Genomic DNA, 20,731 nt, shown 5'->3' on the forward strand with positions numbered 1-20,731 from the left:
GGATATGTTTGTAGCCCTTTATTTGTCTAGGATCACTTCCAAGATTCTCACACTGAGAAACCAAATCAACCAAAGTTTCTACAACAGCAATGAAACTGATCATGCTTATGTACTCAAGATCAAGGATTATAACAATCAACTCGCACAAGCAAGAGGAGAGACCATGAATCCCATAGAAATAGTTCAAGTCATTCTAAATAGGCTAGGAAAGGGATACAAGAATCTAGTCTAGAGTATTACCATTTAATGACAAATTCCAAGAATTGAAGAGCTACAATGAGTGTTACTTGGTGAAGAACTCATGAGGAAAGCCATTCATGTACACAAAGGTCATTCCAATGATCAAGCATTCACATCCTCAGATAAAAGTAGAGGCAGAGGCACAAGTAGAGGTAGATCATTTCAGCAAAGTGGTCATCATCAACAATAAAGTCATCAGCAAAGTTAGCATCCTCAACATCAACGTTAAAATCCAAGTTCATTCGAATAGAGGAAGATACCAAGAATGAGGGAATGCATCCACCACCATATAAAGCATTCAATGCAAAAACTGTCATAAGTTTGGACACTATGAAAGAGATTGCTGCAAGAAGCAATACGACCAAGGCGGTCAATCTAGCAACAATTGAGGGAATTTTTGAGGAAGAGAAAATCATCATGGTGGACATTCGAGTCACAATCATTATGCCAATGAACATGAGAATATGTTTCTTGCAAGCAAGGACATGCAGAAGACTGAAACAATATATCTTGACATTGATTGCAATTCAAAAGGGGAATGCAGTTATAACGTTGATCAAGAATATCAAAATCCTTGGTACATAGATAGTGCCACACTCGAGGGGATCATTCATCATATGTAACCCTATCACATGAGTTCAATAGAATGATATTTTTAATATCTAAATTTTACAAAAATTAATTTACATAAGGGAGTTTTTAAATGAATTTGAAAAAATTGACAGGTTTGTATAGAAAAAGGGTATATTTTATTAATGGAAAAATTACAAATAAAGGATTTTACAAATAGGCCTTGAACACACGTGATATAGAGGGTTTACACATAGTGACCCCCCCGAGGTGGCGCATCATCTCATATGACAAAACATCAAGAATGGATCACAGAGATGAAACCATTAGGAGGATAGAAGAACGGTATCTACACTACAGATAACACACCAAAGGAAAGGCATTATCCCTATGAATAATTTCAGTGGTACGAAAGGATTGGTGAAAGATTTACTCTATGTTTCGAAAGGGTTTCGAAGCTCAACAAGAACCTCTTATCATTTGGTGAAATGACAAAACACAACTATTGAGTCATCTTTTATGGAGATGAATGCACGATTAGAGGCAAATTCAAAGGATATCAGCTAGTAGGAAAAGTAGTCAAGGAAGGATGCTTGTTCAAAATGCTAGCTTCAGTACCAAGTTTGCATGCTATGTCAGTTCAATTGCAACAAAAGATGCCACTTTCCGCAATATGGCACAAGAGATATGGACATGTCAATTTCAAAAGCTTGAAAGAGCTCGAAAATTAGAATATGGCAATTGGAATTTTGAAACTTTAGTTTCTTGGAAAAGTTTGCGAAGCATGCTGCTTTGGTAAACAAAAGCGAACCAATTTTGGTAGAAGCACCTCTAGAGCACGAGGTATTCTTAATTTGATTCAGACAAATATATGGGGTCATGCCTAGACCCGCAGCATCAATGGTTCACTTTACTATTTGACTTTCATCGATGACCACAGTAGATATTATTGGGTCTACTTTCTGAAAGAGAAATCTGAAGTCTTTTCCAAATTTTAAGAATTCAAACCCATGGTAGAAAACCAGACATGCAGAAAGATCAAAGTCACGAGATCAGATAGAGGAGGTGAATACATATCTTCAGCATTCATGAATTTTTGCAGAAGTAATGACATTGAAAGACAATTTACTTATGGAGATACTCCTCATCAAAATGCAAGAGCTAAAAGGAAGAATGGTACTTTAGCAAATAGTGCTAAAGCAATGCTCAGGGTGTGGCTGCAATCTTGCAATGTGCCACATGAAAATTATTCAAGAGATTGTCAACATAGTTTAGCTGATTCATGAAGGTGCTGTCTAAGTCTCTTCAGAACTCAATTCCAAGACCAAGATCTTTCATGTCGAACTCTAAAGATAAGTCTTGTTTCAACTTTTTGATGCTATCATTACTTCCGATCAAATTAGTTCATCTACGTACAAAAATGCATTAATAATTTCTTCCCCTTAAACTTTTGTAGTAGAGAGTATGATCTGCATTGGATTTCATGTATCCCAAATTAGCAAAATACTTGTCGATTCTGTTGTACCAACTTTTGGGTGCTTGCTTTAAGCCATAGAGACTTTTCTTGAGATTGCAAACCTGATTGTCTTTTCCTAGTCCAAAATAACTTGCTGGTTGTTGCATGTAGACTTCTTCATCTAGGTAACCACTGAGAAAAGAATTCTTGACATGTACATGGTACACATTCCTTCTATTGAGTATCGCTAGTGATATCAAGAACCATGTGGAATCCATCTTTGCTACTAGAGCATAAGTCTCATCATAGTCTTGACCAAATTGCTATGCAAATCCTTTTGCAACTAGTCTCAATGCTTCCATCTGGATTGTACTTTACTTTATAAACCCATTTGTTTGCTATGGCCTTCTTTCCTGGTGGAAGGTCACATAACTCCCAAGTGTTGTTTTTGTACAAAGCTTCTATTTCTTCATTCATAGTAGTTTTCCATTCTGGCTTGTCAACTACGTCTTCGAAGTACATTGGCTCTTCGGTAGCCATGATGGTATTCATAAGAGAATCATTGGTAGCTTTGATCTAAATTGCTTTGCCTTTCTAAGAATATGTCAATCTGGCTGGTGGTCTCTTTCTCTAGTAGACTATCTACATTGTTGTTTCCCTTCTCGGGGTGTCTCTGGCAATTCTTGCTCTTCTTCATCAACCTTTTTTGTAGGTGACTAAGTAATCGATGTGTCGATATCCTGAGAATTTGATGTTTTGCATTTTGATTCCTCATCAAAGATTACATCTTTGGAGATAATGACCTTGTGGTTGATGGGATCGTATAGCTTGTATACTTTTCTTTCTTCACTATAGCCAACCATGATGCATTTGCATGACTTCACATCCAATTTTTTGCAATGATCATCATGTATGTGGGCATATTCTATGCAACCAAATATGCGGAGATGACCAATGTGTGGCTTGTGTCCACTGAATGCTGGAACAGAGTTTGAAACTTAAAAAATGTTTTTAAAAGCCTACCATCAATGACAAGTACTATAGACAACTCATCGAATCTTTTATATATCTGACTATCACACGACTAGATATTTGTTATGCAATAAGTTCACTTGCACAGTTTATGGCAAATCCAAAACAGTCTCACTAGAATATAGCCAAAAGAGTTTTGAGATACTTTCGAGGTACAAGATAGTTTAGAATAGAATATAGAGAAGTCATCCAATGTTGCATAGATACAGTGACAATGACTATACTGGAGATCATGAGACTAGGAGATCCACACAAGGATATGCAGTTTTCCTCGGTCAAGGTGCTATATCATGGTTTTTAAACAAATGGCCAACTGTTTCTTTGTCTTCAATGGAAGCAGAATATAGAGCACTCACTACAGGTGCATGTGAAGCTATATGGCTCAGAAGACTATTGTCAGAAACATATTACTTTGATGAATCAAAGCCAATAACAATATACTATGATAATCAATCGGCTCAAGTATTGGCCAAGAATCTAGTATATCACTCCAAGACAAAGCACATTGATGTCAAAGAGCACTTCATCAGAGAAAGAGTGTACATCATAGTACAACATTGTGATAGTAAAGAAAATGTTGCAAACATCTTTACCAAGCCACTTGGCAAATATCTTTTTGAGAAGCATTGAGGAGCTCTTGGTTTGATGCAAAGGAAGTACATTCCCATTAAAGGGGTGTGATGGGATGTAATGCTCAGTCCTTCTTCGATCCCCCAGAATCATCATCTTGAGGGAAGGCCTACTTCATGATGTTGATCTTGAGGGAACGTGTTGAGAAACCATCTCAACATCATGTGTTCAATATTGTGCGTAGCACTAACACATAGAGTACTATAAAATAAAGGGTTAGATGCCCTAACCCTAACCCTAAAAGGATTTGTATATATTATATATTTTCAACGAAATCTACGGTATAGTTAGTCATCAAATTGTCAGACATGTGCATCTGGATCATTGCGAACTCTCCCCTGAAACTTGGTGTACTTCACGTTTACTATGCTACCATCGTGACTGGATTGATCAGAGCAACCAGAACAATTAGTACCTATGGAATTAGCCCTCCTCTTGTCATCAGAGATGGCGGAGTGATGAACAAACCTTGTACCACTGATGAGACATGCCCTATTGTTGGTGAAGATGGCTCGCTCAGCACGCACCGACCCCATTCGAAAGGGACGAATGGCATCGTTCGCACTCATCTATCGGCTTACACTAAATAAGGTGCCCTCGCATGCTCTTGCAGGGTACTCTAGTTCAAATTGGGCTTCATTAGGTCCCAAAATGCCCATGCTAGCATCTTGTGGAGTCTGCCAAACATCTCGCTCCACCCATAATTCTCCATCGGTGGAGAGGGACCGCTAGGCTAACGGGGCAGCCTCTTGTCAAAACTAAGGGGTTCAGAGGTCCTTGCAACCTCATTTGGATTTATGCTATGGGTTAATTCTACAATTTGATGGGTTAGACGGTCTCCTTCCACATGAAGCCACAAAATCTAACGAACTAATTCAATGTCAAAATGGTGATCATCAAATAGGGCATGTTGTGGTCGTGTATTCTTTGCAAATAGTTCTTCGAGCACAATGCTGATCTATTGTCACTTCTGGGTCACACGAGCTTGCAGGTAAGCCACCACTGAAACCTCAAGTCTTGGTCATGTCACCTGCCATCCCGCCCAGCAATGCTAACACAAATGGTGCACCATAAAGGTTGATGCACAACCCACATGTAGGAAACTGATGATTAGTTGTGGTGGCCAGTGTGTAATACCCTAAGCTATAGGCGCTATGGAAAGATAAACTGCATGCATACTCATGCACATGTGAATCATACTCAGCACTTAGAAAGACAGGAAAGACACAATGTGTAATCCGAATACGTGAACCTGCATAGAATGATCAAGAGACACTTGGTCCCATGGATATACAAAATGGGGTCGCAATCATCGGTCGAAGGGTTGTGGGTACTTGCACCTCTATGAATCTATTATAAGCCCATGATAACCCCACAAACTATTAATGCCTTAACATAATGGGTCGAAGAGGGAGTGCAGGTTTACACCCACTCAACCCTCTCATGGCCCTAGCTACACATGAATGCATAAATTGATTGAAGTGGTATTTGGGAGAATTTATTGAAGTTGTGTTTGGAATAATTGCATGGGTGTGGCAATTTATTGCAGGTCCCTTTTGCTCAAGGCACTTGCAATATGGCAGAACAACCAAGTTATACACTTTGTTATTATGGGCATACCGCACATCATTCAAAGTCACCATAGGTCTCACACCATTCAAATTGGCAATCAGGATGGAGGCTATCATGCCATTGGAATATGTTGTTCTGAGCCTCTGCATTGCAATCAAAGACAAGCTACTTTTGTAGGAGTCCATGGAGTTTTGACTTGATGGTCTGGAGAAGTTGGAGGAAGATAGGATGGAAAGTTACTACTTGAAATAGGTAGTGCAAGCACAAAGAAAGAGACTTGATTGGACTTGGCATCAAATAATAAGTTCTTTAAGAAGGGACACTTGGTCCTACTCTTCAACATCTGCATGGGCCGCATGCAAGGAAGCTGAAGATGCAGTGGTCAAGACCCTTTTGGATCTTTGAGTATTGTGAATCGACTTCTTTCTACTTGGCATATCTATAGGGATGGTGGGTATTACCATTGCCAATGAACGGGTTCCAATTGCAAAGATATCACCATGAAGGCCACCTTAAATGCCCATTCCTAGTCACACGTGAGGTAATCATTCCTTGGATAGGGGTAGGTGCACAAAATCCAATGGCAAGATTGTGCACTCCTTGTTGTGATGGTCACTTAACTGCTGGTGATATCTTGATTTCAGCGTCAATCGCCATGCAGCTCTGAGCCCTAGAATCAGCTAAGGATAGTTATACCCCTTGTTCACTCCGAATACCTCACACTTGTGCTCGTCCATCTTCTTCCTCATATCCTCGGTTTCCTATTCCTTCCTCTACTGAATCCTCCGTCCACTTGCAACCTCATGGGCATGGCACTGACACCATTTCTTATAGTAGCTATGCATTCATAACATGTTGAGAGTTCACGCTCAACATCATGTGATCATGTGTGCATAGCACCATCACGTGATCATATGTGCATAGCACTAACCTTATAGAGTGCTATAAAGGAAAGGGTTAGATCCCCTAACCCTAACCCTAAAAGGGTTTGTATATATTCTATTTTTTCAACTAATTCTAGTGTACAGTTAGTCATTTGTGGTGTGCTCTCTAGCTGTGCCCTCTCTCCTCATCTCCACTCTTCTCCTCTCCCCTCTTCATATATTGTCATGGTATCAGAGCTCCCTTGCCTTCCATTGAGGCATTGCAATTCTTGAGAGTGCGAGAGAGATTGTGAGATAGAGAGTTCTTTGATTGAAAGCGAGAGAGAGTTTTACATTCATTGCTTGTGTTCTTTGTGAGGACTTCCATTGTGATTGAGAGAGAAAGTTTCCGTCCATTATTCTTCGTTTGAGAGAGAGAAGTTGAAGGAAAAAGAGAGTCCTCCAATTGTTCTACAACAAGCTTGTGAAAGAACTCCAGCCAGAGAGATCAAGCTTCCAAGGCAACCTCAACAGCAAGCTTCTACGGTCTTAGTTCTCCTTCAAGGCGCACCTTCAAGCTCCAATGACCTTAGCTTGGCAGGTCACGGCCTCCTAAAGCTCATACGGATGGACGAGTTCTTCTCAGAAACTAGAAGCCTTTGCAAGGACTTCCAAGCTATAGTGTTGTGTCTCCTGACAGACCTCCAAGCCTCTCCAACGAGCAACGTGCTCCTTCATGGTCTGCTCCACCGTCTTCAACCGCCAACAACCTCTAGCACCATACGGCTCTTCCACACGGCTCTTCCACAGCAACGCCCTCGATGGCATTTCCAGCACGTAATGCATGCAACGTCGACGCTGCTCAAACTCTTTGGGCATCTTTAAAGCTCTCTCCAGCCTCAACGTTTCACCGACCACACTACTACGATGTGCCATTTGGACCTGCAACAAGCAGAGACTCTCGAAAGCATCTATGACCAAAGCACCTGCAAACCAACTACGTAGCTGCAAAGCCCAGCGTCTTCAATGGCCGCTCCGCGCAACAACAACGGGTTCATCGCGGGCTCACGGGCCACCTCCATCGCCATCTATGCTCCAAGAGCTCACGATCGGCTGAATGCACGATCTCCAATGCTCTCACAGCCACCATAGCCACCGACGGCTCCTTTCTGCGGACTCCCTAGCGAACAGCGCCACCTAGCAAAAAACGCCCGCACGCCTCATTGAAAACTCCTAGCTTCCAGCGCCATCTCCGACGACCGGCCACCTCTCCAAGCAGCCACCGATTCACGACCTCCAAAGCCTTCAGGCTCTTGGCACCCGACGGCCCTTCAACGCCTGGCACAGCAATCGTCTCCTCCGCATGCCCGCACTCTTCAACAGAGCTCCAATCAGCCTCTCCAACGGAAACGACGATGGAATCTTCAAGATCCTATTGGCATCTCAACAGATTCTGTGAGCTTCTCCAAGCGACACGTGGCAAGATAAGATAGCACGTAGGCTAGGTCTCCAGTGTGCCACGTGGCAACCTTATCTCCAAGTGCCATGTCATCTACCATGTCAGCACCGGTAGCCACATCATCTGGCCATGTCACCAATGCCACATCATCAGGCCATGTCATCATCGATTGCCATGTCATCAGTGACACATCATCAGCCACGTCACTTGCCACATCATCAATGACACGTCATCAACCACGTCACTTGCCACATCATCAGTGACATGTCATCAACCACGTCACTTGCCACATCATCAGTGACACATCATCAACCACGTCACTTGCCATGTCATCAGTGACACGTCACCTCTGCCACATCAGTAGTGCCACCTCAGCACTGTCCCCTGCAGGCATAGTCCCTTGCCAGGCACACTGTTCACACACTGCATGTGCACACTCCTGCCACCTCAGCACAGAGCTTCATTGGCACACCTCTTGCTAAGCACAGTGCCACATCATCACTGCATGTGACTCACAGTGACACATCATCATTGAGCACCATTTGCACTCCTTTTGCCCCTCCACCTAGATCTCGTCACATCACATGCACATTTTGGCGCAAGTTACACTCACATTTGAGCCTCGCCGACAAAACCACTTCTTTCACGCACATTTGCCTTAGCACTTAAAAAGAACAAAAGAAAAGGAATTATTTGCTGCTCTTTCGTCGATCGATGGTTGGTTTAGATCTAGATCAGAGTAGACTAGATCGCCATAGAGGGGACGCTTTGAATTTCCCCAAGTTGCCAATCTAAGCCATGCCCAAAATTCTCGACTAGTACCCAGTCTATACGCTCACATCCGATTTCACATCATTACATTACCTGAAACCTTACGTTCATTAGTTCAGTGAGCAGACTTCAGAGTTCAGAGGCATTGCAGATTGATTCAGTGGGCAGATAGCACTTGATTTCACACACACACATGCCACCATTGTAAAGCCTATTCGGCTATCTCACGGCATTGTGCACATCATTTTTAGCCTTGTAAAGCCTCTTGGCTATTCCCGGCATCATTGCCACAAGCCTTGTAACACAGATCAGATTTTATATACTGCAGTTCTATCTTCACCGAAGGTACAGAGATTTCACTTGGCATCTTCAGTGTATTTGCAGTTGATTCATATAGAGTTTTTCAGGACACTTTCTGAGTACATTGTTTGCACCATGTCGACTAGCAACCTCAATCTGGAGGCATCTGCTAAGTTAGACAACTCCAATTATGGTACATGGAAATACCGAATGGAGACCATTCTTGTGCTTCAGGACAAATGGGAGTATGTTGATGGATCTATACCTAGACCATTGGCCGATCCAGCCACCAGTAGCTCTACTCCATCTGTTGTCACAGCGCCAGCAACGGAATCTACATCAGGATCTACATCTACATAAACAGTTTTCGCACCAATAGCAGATCCTGCCATTGCCCAAGCTCAAGCAGAATGGGATAAGAAAGACAAGTATGCCTATCACCTGATCAAGTAGAATGTGCAAGATGTCATGCTAGGACAGCTCAACACAGTCAAGACATCAAAAGAAGCATGGGATATGTTCGCAGCTCTCTATGAGTCCAAGAACACATCTAGGATTCTCACCCTGAGAAACCAGATCAACCAGAGTTTCCGCAATAGCAATGAAACTGGTCATGCTTATGTACTCCGCATCAAAGACTACAACAATCAACTTGCAGCAGCAGGAGAGACTATGAATCCCGCAGAAATGGTTCAAGGAATCCTAAATGGACTAGGAGAAGGATATGAGAATCTAGTCTAGAGTATTGCCATCCAACGGCAAATTCCAACACTGGAAGAACTTCAGTCAATTCTACTTGGTGAAGAACTCAGGACTCAGGCCATTCAAGCACGTAAAGGTCATTCTAATGATCAAGCATTCACAGCTTCAGACAGACGCAGAGGCAAAGGCAGAAACAGAGGTAGATCATATCAGAAAAGTGGTCATCATCAACCAAATCAAAGTCAGAATCAGCATCAGCATCAGCATCATCCTCAGCAACATCAAAATCAGCAAAGAGGAAATCATTCCAATCGAGGAAGATTTCAAGGACGAGGGAATGCATCCACCAATGTGTCAAACATCCAGTGCAACTACTGTCACAAGTTTGGACACTATGAAAGAGATTGCCGCAAGAAGCAATACGACCAAGGCGGTCAATCCAGCAGTAGTCGAGGGAATTCCCGAGGAAGAGGAAATCATCATGGTGGACATTCTAGTCACAGTCATTTTGCAAATGAACATGGAAATATGTTTCTTGCAAGCAAGGAATTGCATACAATGCACCTAGACACTGATTTCAATCCCAAAGAGGATTTCAGCTATCAAGTCGACCAAGTGGAACAGGATCCTTGGTACATCGACAGCAGTGCATCATCTCATATGACAAATCATCAGGAATGGTTCACAGAAATGAAGCCATTAGAAGGACAAAAGAATGTCATCTACACAACAGACAATACACCGAATCCGGTTCAAGGGACAGGTGTTATCCCTATGAACAATTTCACTGGTACAAAAGGATTAGTCAAAGATGTGCTCTATGTTCCGAAGCTCAGCAAGAACCTTTTGTCAGTAGGTCAAATGACGGAACACAACTACAAAGTCATCTTCGACGGTGATGAATGCACTATCAGAGACAAATCCAAAAGAGGTCAGCTAGTAGCAAAAGGTGTCAAGGAAGGACGCTTATACAGGATGCTAGCTACAGTACCAGATAAGCATGCCATGTCAGCTCAAATGCAACAAATGCCACTATCTGCAAAATGGCACAAGAGATATGGTCATGTCAACTTCAAGTACTTATTAGATCTAAGGAATCAGAATATGGCAATTGGGATTCTGAAGCTACAGTTTCTTGGAAAGGTTTGTGAAGCATGCTGCTTCGGCAAACAAAAGTGAACCAACTTTGTCAGAAGTACCTCTCGTGCACGAGGTATTCTTGATTTGATTCATACAGATGTATGGGGTTATGCCCAGACCCGCAGCATCAATGGTTCACTTTACTACTTGACCTTCATCGACGACTACAGCAGATATTGTTGGGTCTACTTTTTGAAAGAGAAATCTGAAGTGTTTTCCAGATTTCAAGAATTCAAAGCCATGGTAGAAAACCAAATAGGCAGAAAGATCAAGGTCATGAGATCAGACAGAGGAGGTGAATACATGTCTTCAGCATTCATGAACTTTTGCAAAAATCACGGCATTCGAAGACAATTCACATGTGCAAATACTCCTCAGCAGAATGCAAGAGCTGAAAGGAAGAATGGGACTTTAGCAGACAGTGCTAGAGCAATGCTTAGTGAAAAGCATCTTCCGAATCAGTATTGGGTAGAAGCAATAGCTACAGCTAACTACTTGCTTAATCGGCTTCCTACCGAACCGATACAAGGTATGACTCCTTATGAAGCATTCACTGGACACAAGCCACGCATTGGGCATCTCCGCATATTTGGTTGCATAGCATATGCCCACATACATGATGATCATCGCAGAAAATTGGATGCCAAGTCACGCAAATGCATCATGGTTGGCTACAGTGAAGAAAGCAAAGCATACAAATTGTATGATCCCATCAACCGCAAAGTCATTATCTCCAGAGATGTAATCTTTGATGAGGAATCAGAATGGAAAACCTCACCTACACAGGAGATAGAAGCATCGACTTCACAGTCATCTACAGAACAGGTTGATGAAGAAGAGCAAGAATTGCCAGCAACACCCCAAGCAATGCCACAGCAGCTCAGACGGTCTACTAGGGAAAGCAGACCACTAGCCAGATTGACATATGCTCAGAAAGGCAAAGCAATTCAGGTGGAAACCACCAACTATGCTCTTATGACTACCATCATGGCTACAGAAGAGCCAGTGTACTTCGAAGACGCAGTAGATAAGCCAGAATGGCAAACTGCTATGAATGAAGAAATGGATGCTTTGTATAAAAATAACACTTGGGAATTATGCGACCTTCCACCAGGAAAGAAGGCCATAGCCAACAAATGGGTATACAAAGTGAAGTACAATCCAGATGGCAGTATTCAGAGATATAAAGCCAGATTAGTTGCAAAAGGATTTGCACAACAATATGGTCAAGACTATGATGAGACTTATGCTCCAGTAGCAAAGATGGATTCCATACGGTTCTTGATATCACTAGCGACACTCAGCAAATGGAATGTGTATCAGCTCAATGTCAGGAATGCATTTCTCAATGGTTATCTAGATGAGGAAGTCTACATGCAACAACCCGCAGGTTATGTTGAACCAGGAAAGGAGAACAAGGTTTGCCATCTCAAGAAAAGTCTCTATGGCTTAAAGCAAGCACCCAGAAGTTGGTACAGCAAAATTGACAAGTATTTTGCTGATCTGGGATACATGAAGTCCAATGCAGATCATACTCTCTACTACAAAGTTCAAGGGGAAGATATTACTATTGCACTTTTGTACATAGATGATCTAATTGTGACCGGAAGCAAGGATAGCTTCATCAGAAAATTAAAACAAGACTTATCTGCAGAGTTCGACATGAAAGATCTTGGACTTATGGACTATTGTCTTGGAATTGAGTTCTGGAGAGATTCAAATAGCACATTCATGAGTCAGCTCAAATATGTTGACAGTCTCCTGAAGAAGTTTCATATGGCAGATTGCAAGATTGCAGCCACTCCCATGGAACAGAGTTTGAAACTTACTAAAGATTCAGAAAAGCCTACAGTCAATGACAGATACTACAGGCAGCTCATTGGATCTCTTATATATCTGACAATCACACGGCCAGATATTTGTTATGCAGTAAGCTCACTAGCACAGTTTATGGCAAATCCAAAACAGTCTCACTGGAATGCAGCCAAAAGAGTATTGAGATACATCAGAGGTACAAGACAGTTTGGGATAGAATACAGAGGAAGTCATCCACGGTTGCATGGATACTGTGACAGTGACTATGCTAGAGATCATGAGACCAGGAGATCGACACAGGGATATGCATTTTTCCTTGGTCAAGGTGCTATATCATGGTTGTTAAACAAATAGCCAACTTTTTCTTTGTCTTCGACTGAAGCAGAATATAGAGCACTCACTACAGGTGCATGTCAGGCTATATGGCTCAGAAGACTATTGTCAGAAACAGATTACTTTGATGAGTCAAAGCCAACAACAATATACTGTGATAATCAATCGGCTCAAGCATTGGCCAAAAATCCAGTATATCACTCCAAGACAAAGCACATTGATGTCAGAGAGCACTTCATCAGAGAAAGAGTGTTACTTGGTGACATCACACTGCAGCATTATGATAGCAAAGAGAATGTTGTAGACATCTTTACCAAACCACTCGGTAAAGAGCTATTCGAGAAACATCGACTAGCTCTTGGTTTGATGCAGAGGAAGGACATTCCCATTAAAGGGGTGTGATGGAATGTAATGCTCAGTCCTTCTTCGATTCCCCAGAATCATCATCTTGAGGGAAGGCCTACTTCATGATGTTGATCTTGAGGGAAGGTGTTGAGAGTTCACGCTCAACATCATGTGATCATGTGTGCATAGCACCATCACGTGATCATATGTGCATAGCACTAACCTTATAGAGTGCTATAAAGGAAAGGGTTAGATCCCCTAACCCTAACCCTAAAATGGTTTGTATATATTCTATTTTTTCAACTAATTCTAGTGTACAGTTAGTCATTTGTGGTGTGCTCTCTAGTTGTGCCCTCTCTCCTCATCTCCATCTTCTCCTCTCGCCTCTTCATATTTTGTCATAACAAACACTCGTGGTCTCCAAATTCCTTAGCAAGCATGTCATCTATACATTCTCTTGCGGCTTTAATCGATGGAGGTGGAATAAGTGGTAAATGGAATATTTTTGCCACCAAGTCTTGAGAGACATACTAATCCATGGGTAGATATCCTCTCATTTTCACAAGAACATAAATTCATCGTCTGCATTAGGGTATCCTCCTCTAGCAATCTATTGCTTGATAGTCTATTGTGCCAATTACCCATAGATAGGCTTGGTTTTGTGGTCCTTGATCATCTAAATAGAATTTGAAATCTAAAAAATGTGAGATTCCAAAGGGTAACCATGAAGCTACCTATTCTACCCCACTAGCTTTGATTCAGTTGCTTCTTCTACTTTTTTTGCATTGCCATTACTTTATCCATCCTGATTGCAGGTTATGTGGAGAGATAAAAGAGACTATATGCTTAAGTGCCATCAATGTAGATACAGTATCATAAATCATTTTTGATGTAGACATTGATCTTTTGACTTCCATAGGAATATTTTCTATCTCCATTTGAGAAACTCTGATTGTGCCTCGCATGTTAATAGCTTGAAACTTTGAAGGGTTACTTTTTGCACAATAAAGTTCAGGGTATGTGCCAAGAATATCTTAGACTCACACAAGTTTTGAGTAGCTTTAAATTCAAGTGATTGAAGAATGATTGCCACACATGACAAGTGTTATTCATGCAACTACAAAGATCCTATATTATTTGTATTGCTTCTACTGCCTCAAGTACAGTTATCAACTCGTTGTTCACCATTCTTAATTGGTTGTTGACTATTTTTTACACTTTTGCATGGTGTTGTGAATCATCATAGTGCAGATAATGCTTACTTGAGAGAGAGAAGGACATGGAAAAAGGCAATTAACTGTCATCCCACACCTATTCCAATAGCCAGATTTAGACATCTAGTTATGTCGAGAGGGTGCAAGATGATTGGATGGTTTCTTTGTGTTGAGGTGTGGCTATCTTACATGAAAGAGAATTAGAGAAATATCATAAAGTAGATGCACATATCTTGTGGTGTGCACTACTAAGAAACCCAATGTATCATGTGTGTTCAAGGGGTACTTCAAAAACCCCTCAACTAAAATTTTCCCCCCAATAAAAACACCCCTCTACTTATAAAATAAGCTTTTTTTTGTAAAGTTGAATTAAAATCCCCCTCATGTTATAGTAATCCAGTGAAATTTTTCCAAAAGATTGAATTAAAATACACCTCCTTTTGAATGCACATGGTACACTAAACTTTTATGAGGTGAACCCCTCGAGGCACATATTGACTCCTAGACCCACTACTCGACCTAGAGGTACTTTACTTTTTTAATATTTGTACGTTATATTGTATCAAAATATTATATCAATTAACATGAATAACACATAAGTGCTTGTGTTTGTCTTACATTGGCAGTATTCATGGCTACACAAGAAGGGATTCAAAATCACGCTAAGGTACAAGAAAATTTCACACTTCTTGGGAGATCCTGAGCACATGATCTGGAGGTGTGAGGGACCAGGTGTTGATAATGTTGTTGCCATCTTGCGGGGAGCTAAACATGTGGATGATGATCCCATGGGAGATAAGAATGTAGCATTTAAGGAAACTCCTGAAGTAGTTGATTGATAATTCATATCATGGACCCCATTTTTTAGAAATTGAGGTTATATGATGTTTGCATCAATGATCATGGACTGTTTTAGTCTCGATATTGAAGTAATGTGCAAGTAAAGCGATGTAGTAAGACTTGGTTGCAATGAATCAAAAGTTGTTTTGAGAATTATTTCACATAATGTATAGCATTTATACAGTAGACTATAGTTTTATTTTTTTCTAATGACTGGATGATAGATAGGTGTAAAGATGCCTCCAAAAAAACATGGTCATGCACTAGATGCACCACAAAATTATGTTACTACAATTGAATATCCTATTAAGTAGAATTGCACAATATGTGGAAAATAGCTCATAGGATCAAGCACTAGGATTTGATCTCACTTCTTAGGAGACCCCAAAAATTTGATTGGGAAGTGTACTGACGGAGGCACTGAAGGGATTCTACGAAAACTAGGAGGACAAAAAAGTGTCGAGCACATGATAGATAAGTTATTGTGCATGGAGAATCCCTAAGTGAGGCATCTATGCAAGACTATGACCAAATATCCTTTGAAGCTTCTTTTAAACACAATGGGATGAAAAATCCCAACAAGACATCTTTGAAGTGATATGTCGTATTGGATGTCCTTTGAATATGGTTCTAAGTCCCCATTGGAAAAATACAATGGCCTTTGTCGCAAGAGCAGGTGTTTCATTTACTATGCCATCTTACCACGTTGTGCGAGATGACATGTTGGATAAGTACTATGATAAGATGAGAAGAGATGCATCAGATTGTGTATGATGGCATGGATAAGACTATTTGCACCGATATGGATGGAAGAATGTGACAATGACTCTTGTCACCTTCAAAGGTGAGGCACTCCATCTTTCAGTCGATACAAGTGGCCAAGCAAAGACAGGAGAGTATGTTGCTGAACAATGCCAAAAAGTAATTGAAGAGGTGGGGCAGCAAAATGTGATTCAAGTCACCACAAACAATGAAAATAAGTGTAGAAAAGCTGGAAAGATGATAAGTAAATATATCCACAATGATTTGGGCCTCACCATGCTCTTGTCATTGTCTCGACCTAGTACTCAAGGATTGGTACAAGAACTCCGAGATAGTTTTTTAAGATTCCCATTGATGAGGGCTGAAAGATGGTACTGTATTTTCTTAATCATGAAATATTTTTTGGCATATTTAGAAACCACCAAGATCCATTGTATAGGATGGAACTTTTAAAGCCTAGCAAGACACACTTTGGTATGAACTATATTGCATTAGAGTGCTTGTTAAAGTTGTAGGATGTTATTACCGAAATATTCTATAGTGCATAGTTAACATTGCGGATAGTTGAATATCACACGGCCAACTTTTGCATGGAGTATAATGAGCTCAAAAGTCAATCCTGTGGGGGTTAAAGGTCACTGTGCGTTAACCCTGGTTATGTACAATACTCAAACACATATATAAATGAATGAAAAAGAAGATTAGGGTGGTTCTGCACCCACCAAAGCTTGTGTGGCTCTCTGTCTCTCTCTCTCCTTCTTCCGTTCTTGCTTCCGTTGAGAGCACTCTCAACTGGTATCAGAGCCCGGGTGTCTAGCTAAGCGTGCGTGAATGCTTGAAGCTCAGTAGCTCTGTGGGAGGAAGGAGAAGCTTTGTGGGAAGCTTTGTGGGTGACTTTACTTGCATCCGAGTGTGTAGAGACCTTGGAGAAACCTTTGGAAAAGTCACTTTGGCTTTGCGAAGTGGTTTTGAGAGCCTGTTAAGTGGTTTGAAAGAAAAAGTCGTTTTTTGAGCTTTTCCCTGTTCCGTTCGACGACAGAGACTCCATATTGACTTGTAGAGGCAACTATTGCTTGCTTTTGGTGTCCACTTCACTTCAGGAGCTTGGAAACACCTCATTCTTGAATCTGGGGTCATTTCATTGGATTTCTGACTCACTATGTCAGTTCCTGCGTTTTTTTCCCGGGTGTTGGAACTCAAGTTTGGAGCAACCATTTGCAGATCTGTCAGTTCCAGTGGACTCAGGAGGTCCTAAAACTTCTATGTCATTCGCACTCCGGTGGAGTTTATAAACAGCTCTGTTTCCAAAAACGTTTTTCAGTCCGTGTGTTGGACCCAGTGATTGAGACCACGGTTTCCAAAACCGTTTGTCCCATTGCGTTCTGAACGCCCAAAAACCCCTACCTATCAGTTCTTGCGCAATTTGGTGAAGGATTTTCAGAGTTATAGATCTCTGTGTATTTGATTTCGTCTCTCTGTTATGCATTTTTCATTCTGAGGTTTTGAAACCTTAGATTTATGCCACATGGCAGTGGATAAGTGTTGACTCCCATTTCTCACTCATCGGTTGGGATTTTGGAGTTCTGGCAGAAGAGAGATATTTGCAGATTTTCTTGTTGAGTCCGATTATGCAATGGCGCCCATGTTTTGAGGCATCTCAGGTTCTATTATCAGTAGCGCTCATTACCGTGGGACTATGATTTCTTGAGCATACCTTATGCAGATCACTCTTGTTGCAGTTTGAGCAGTGTGCGCTCATTTGTGGTGTGCATTGGGTTGCAGTGGATGATTTATAGGCCATTTGGATGCATTGCGGTCCTCATTGAATGCACTGATAGGCCCAAATTGCCTTGTGGGATGCTATTTTTATGGACGCTTTGCACATGGATGCTATTTTAAGCTGAGGGATAGCTTTGACACATTGCAGGTGATGCACTGATAGTGCTATGCTCTCTTGGATGAGATATTATTGATGCATATGCCAGTGGACGGTGTTTATGCTTGAGTCATTTGGCACTTATTGGCATTTTCTTTTGGGTCAAATTTGGTCATATGGATGCATAGTATATGCACATGAGTCAGATGCATCTTTTGATGCTTTGAGCTTTGAGTTTTGGTGACATTTCACTCTATTGTGGCATACACATTTGGGTGCACCTGGTATTTGGTGTGATTCTCTCTTGCAGGCACTAGCATTTGGGATTTTGTTTCATTTGCATCATGGCATCCTCTTCCATGTCTGAAAAGGAGTTTTTCAGCATTAAAAAGTTTGATGGGACAAACTTTTCTTTGTGGAAAGAACAAATAAGGGATGTGGTTATTCAAAAGAAGCAGATTAAACCCTTGGCATGTATTGAAGCTAAGCCTGCAGATATGTCTGAGGATGATTGGAATGAGTTGGATGCATTAGCAAAGTCTACTATTAGACTTCATCTTGCAGAGTCAGTTTATTTCACAGTAGTAAATGAGCAGACTACGGAAGATTTGTGGAAGAAACTGTGTGCCACTTATGAGAAGGAAACTGCCTCTAATAAAGTTTACCTCATGAAGAGGTTGTTTGAGCTACAGATGAAGGAAGGGGTCTCCATTGCTTCTCACTTGAATGAATTCAATATTATTTTCAGCCAACTTCAGGCTCAGAAAATGAATTTTGATGCGGAGACTAAGGCAATAATTCTCTTATGTTCATTGCCATCCTCATGGGATACCTTCCGTACAGCTGTTAGTAACTCTGCACCTGGTGGAGTATTGAAATTTGATGATGTTGTGGGTAGCTTGTTGGCTGAGGAGATTAGACGGAAGTCTATGGATGGCAACAAGCAGGATGCAGCCTTAAATGTGCAAAGGGGCAAATCACAGTTCAGGGGGAAGTCCCAAGAAAGAGGGAAGTCTCGTAGCAAATCCAGGGCACGGAACATTGAGTGTTACACTTTGATGAGATATTCTCTCCGGTTGTGAAGATGACCACACTTAGATGCATGCTTGGACTAGTGGCAGTAGAGGATATGGAGCTTATGCAAATGGATGTCAAGACAGCTTTCTTGCATGGGGATTTGCATGAGGAAATTTACATGGTGCAGCCGGAAGGCTTTGAAGAAAAGGGCAAAGAGCATTTAGTTTGCAAGCTAAAGAAGAGTCTCTATGGTCTTAAGCAAGTGCCTAGAGAATGGTATCAGAAGTTTGATGCTTTCATTCGGTCCCAGGGTTTTAGAAGGAGTGAAATTGATCACTGCCTCTACACTAAAAGGGCTAAGGATAGTAGCCTGATAATCCTGGCACTATATGTGGATGATATGCTATTGGCTAGCAAGAATACTTATGAGCCAGATGCATTAAAGGCCAAGTTGCATGAGGCCTTTGATATGAAGGATTTGGGACTTGCAGGCCATATTCTTGGTATGCGCATCACGCGTGATCGGAGTAGGAAACTCCTTTGGCTTTCACAAAAAGAGTATGTTACAAAAGTATTGCAGCATTTCAATATGGAGGGGGGGAAGGCAGTGAGTACTCCATTGCCTCCATATGTGAAACTGAGTCATACAGATAGTCCCAAATCAGATGAGGAGAGGGCCATGATGGCCAAGGTTCCTTATGCATCAGTGGTTGGGAGTCTTATGTATGCTATGATAGCTACTAGACCAGACATTGCATTTGCAGTGGGAGTTGTTAGCCGGTATATGGCTAATCCAGGAAAGAGGCATTGGGAGGCAGTTAAGTGCATCATGAGGTACATGAAGGGTACCAAGGAGATGTGCATCTGCTTTGGTAAAGGAGACATGCGTGTACTTGGGTACACAGATTCAGACTATGCAGGGCATGTGGATAGTAGGAGATCCACTTCTGGTTATGTGTTCACCTTTGCAGGTGGTGCAGTGTCGTGGATGTCTCACGCACAGAAGTGCGTTGCTTTGTCTACCACAGAGGCTGAGTATGTTGCAGCCACAGAGGGTTGCAAGGAGGCTATATGGCTTGATCAGCTAGTGGGAGATTTGGGGATTCATACAGGTGTACCGACATTGCATAGTGATTCCATGAGTGCTATTCAGCTAGCACGGAATCCGGTCTTTCATGAAAAGACCAAACACATTGAGGTCAGGTACCATTTCATCAGGGAGGTACTTGAGGACAAGCGCATAGAGCTTGTCAAGGTTCATACAGATGATAACCCTACAGATATGCTGACGAAGAGTCTACCTAGTCAGCGGTTTGAGTATTGTCGTGTATTGATGGGCATTGGATAGTATGCTCACTAGTTGTTCTCTCTTAAAGGCACATTGTCCTTTAAGTGGGAGGTTGTGGGGGTTAAAGGTCACTGTGCCTTAACCCCGGTTATGTACAATACTCAAACACATATATAAATGAATGAAAAAGAAGATTAGGGTGGTTCTGCACCCACCAAAACTTGCGTGGCTCTCTGTCTCTCTCTCTCCTTCTTCCGTTCTTGCTTCCGTTGAGAGCACTCTCAAATCCATTTCCCCTAGCTTTTGGAAGAGGATTTTAGATGCAGTAGAGGTAATGAAGCCCATTTGGAATGCCATTCATAAATTAGATGTCAAATGATCAAGTATAGGAAATGCCTACATGGCTTGATGGACTGTTGAACGTGACATACTGAAGGAAGGAGACAGCAAAATGAGAGCCATTACACGTTGGCCAAATGTCAACTACTAATGAATTTGTCTGTAAA

This window comes from Dipteris shenzhenensis, chromosome 1 (assembly GCF_047967505.1).
Source record: "Dipteris shenzhenensis isolate YYH24624 ecotype China chromosome 1, Dip_SZ_1.0, whole genome shotgun sequence".
Lineage (NCBI taxonomy): Eukaryota > Viridiplantae > Streptophyta > Polypodiopsida > Gleicheniales > Dipteridaceae > Dipteris > Dipteris shenzhenensis.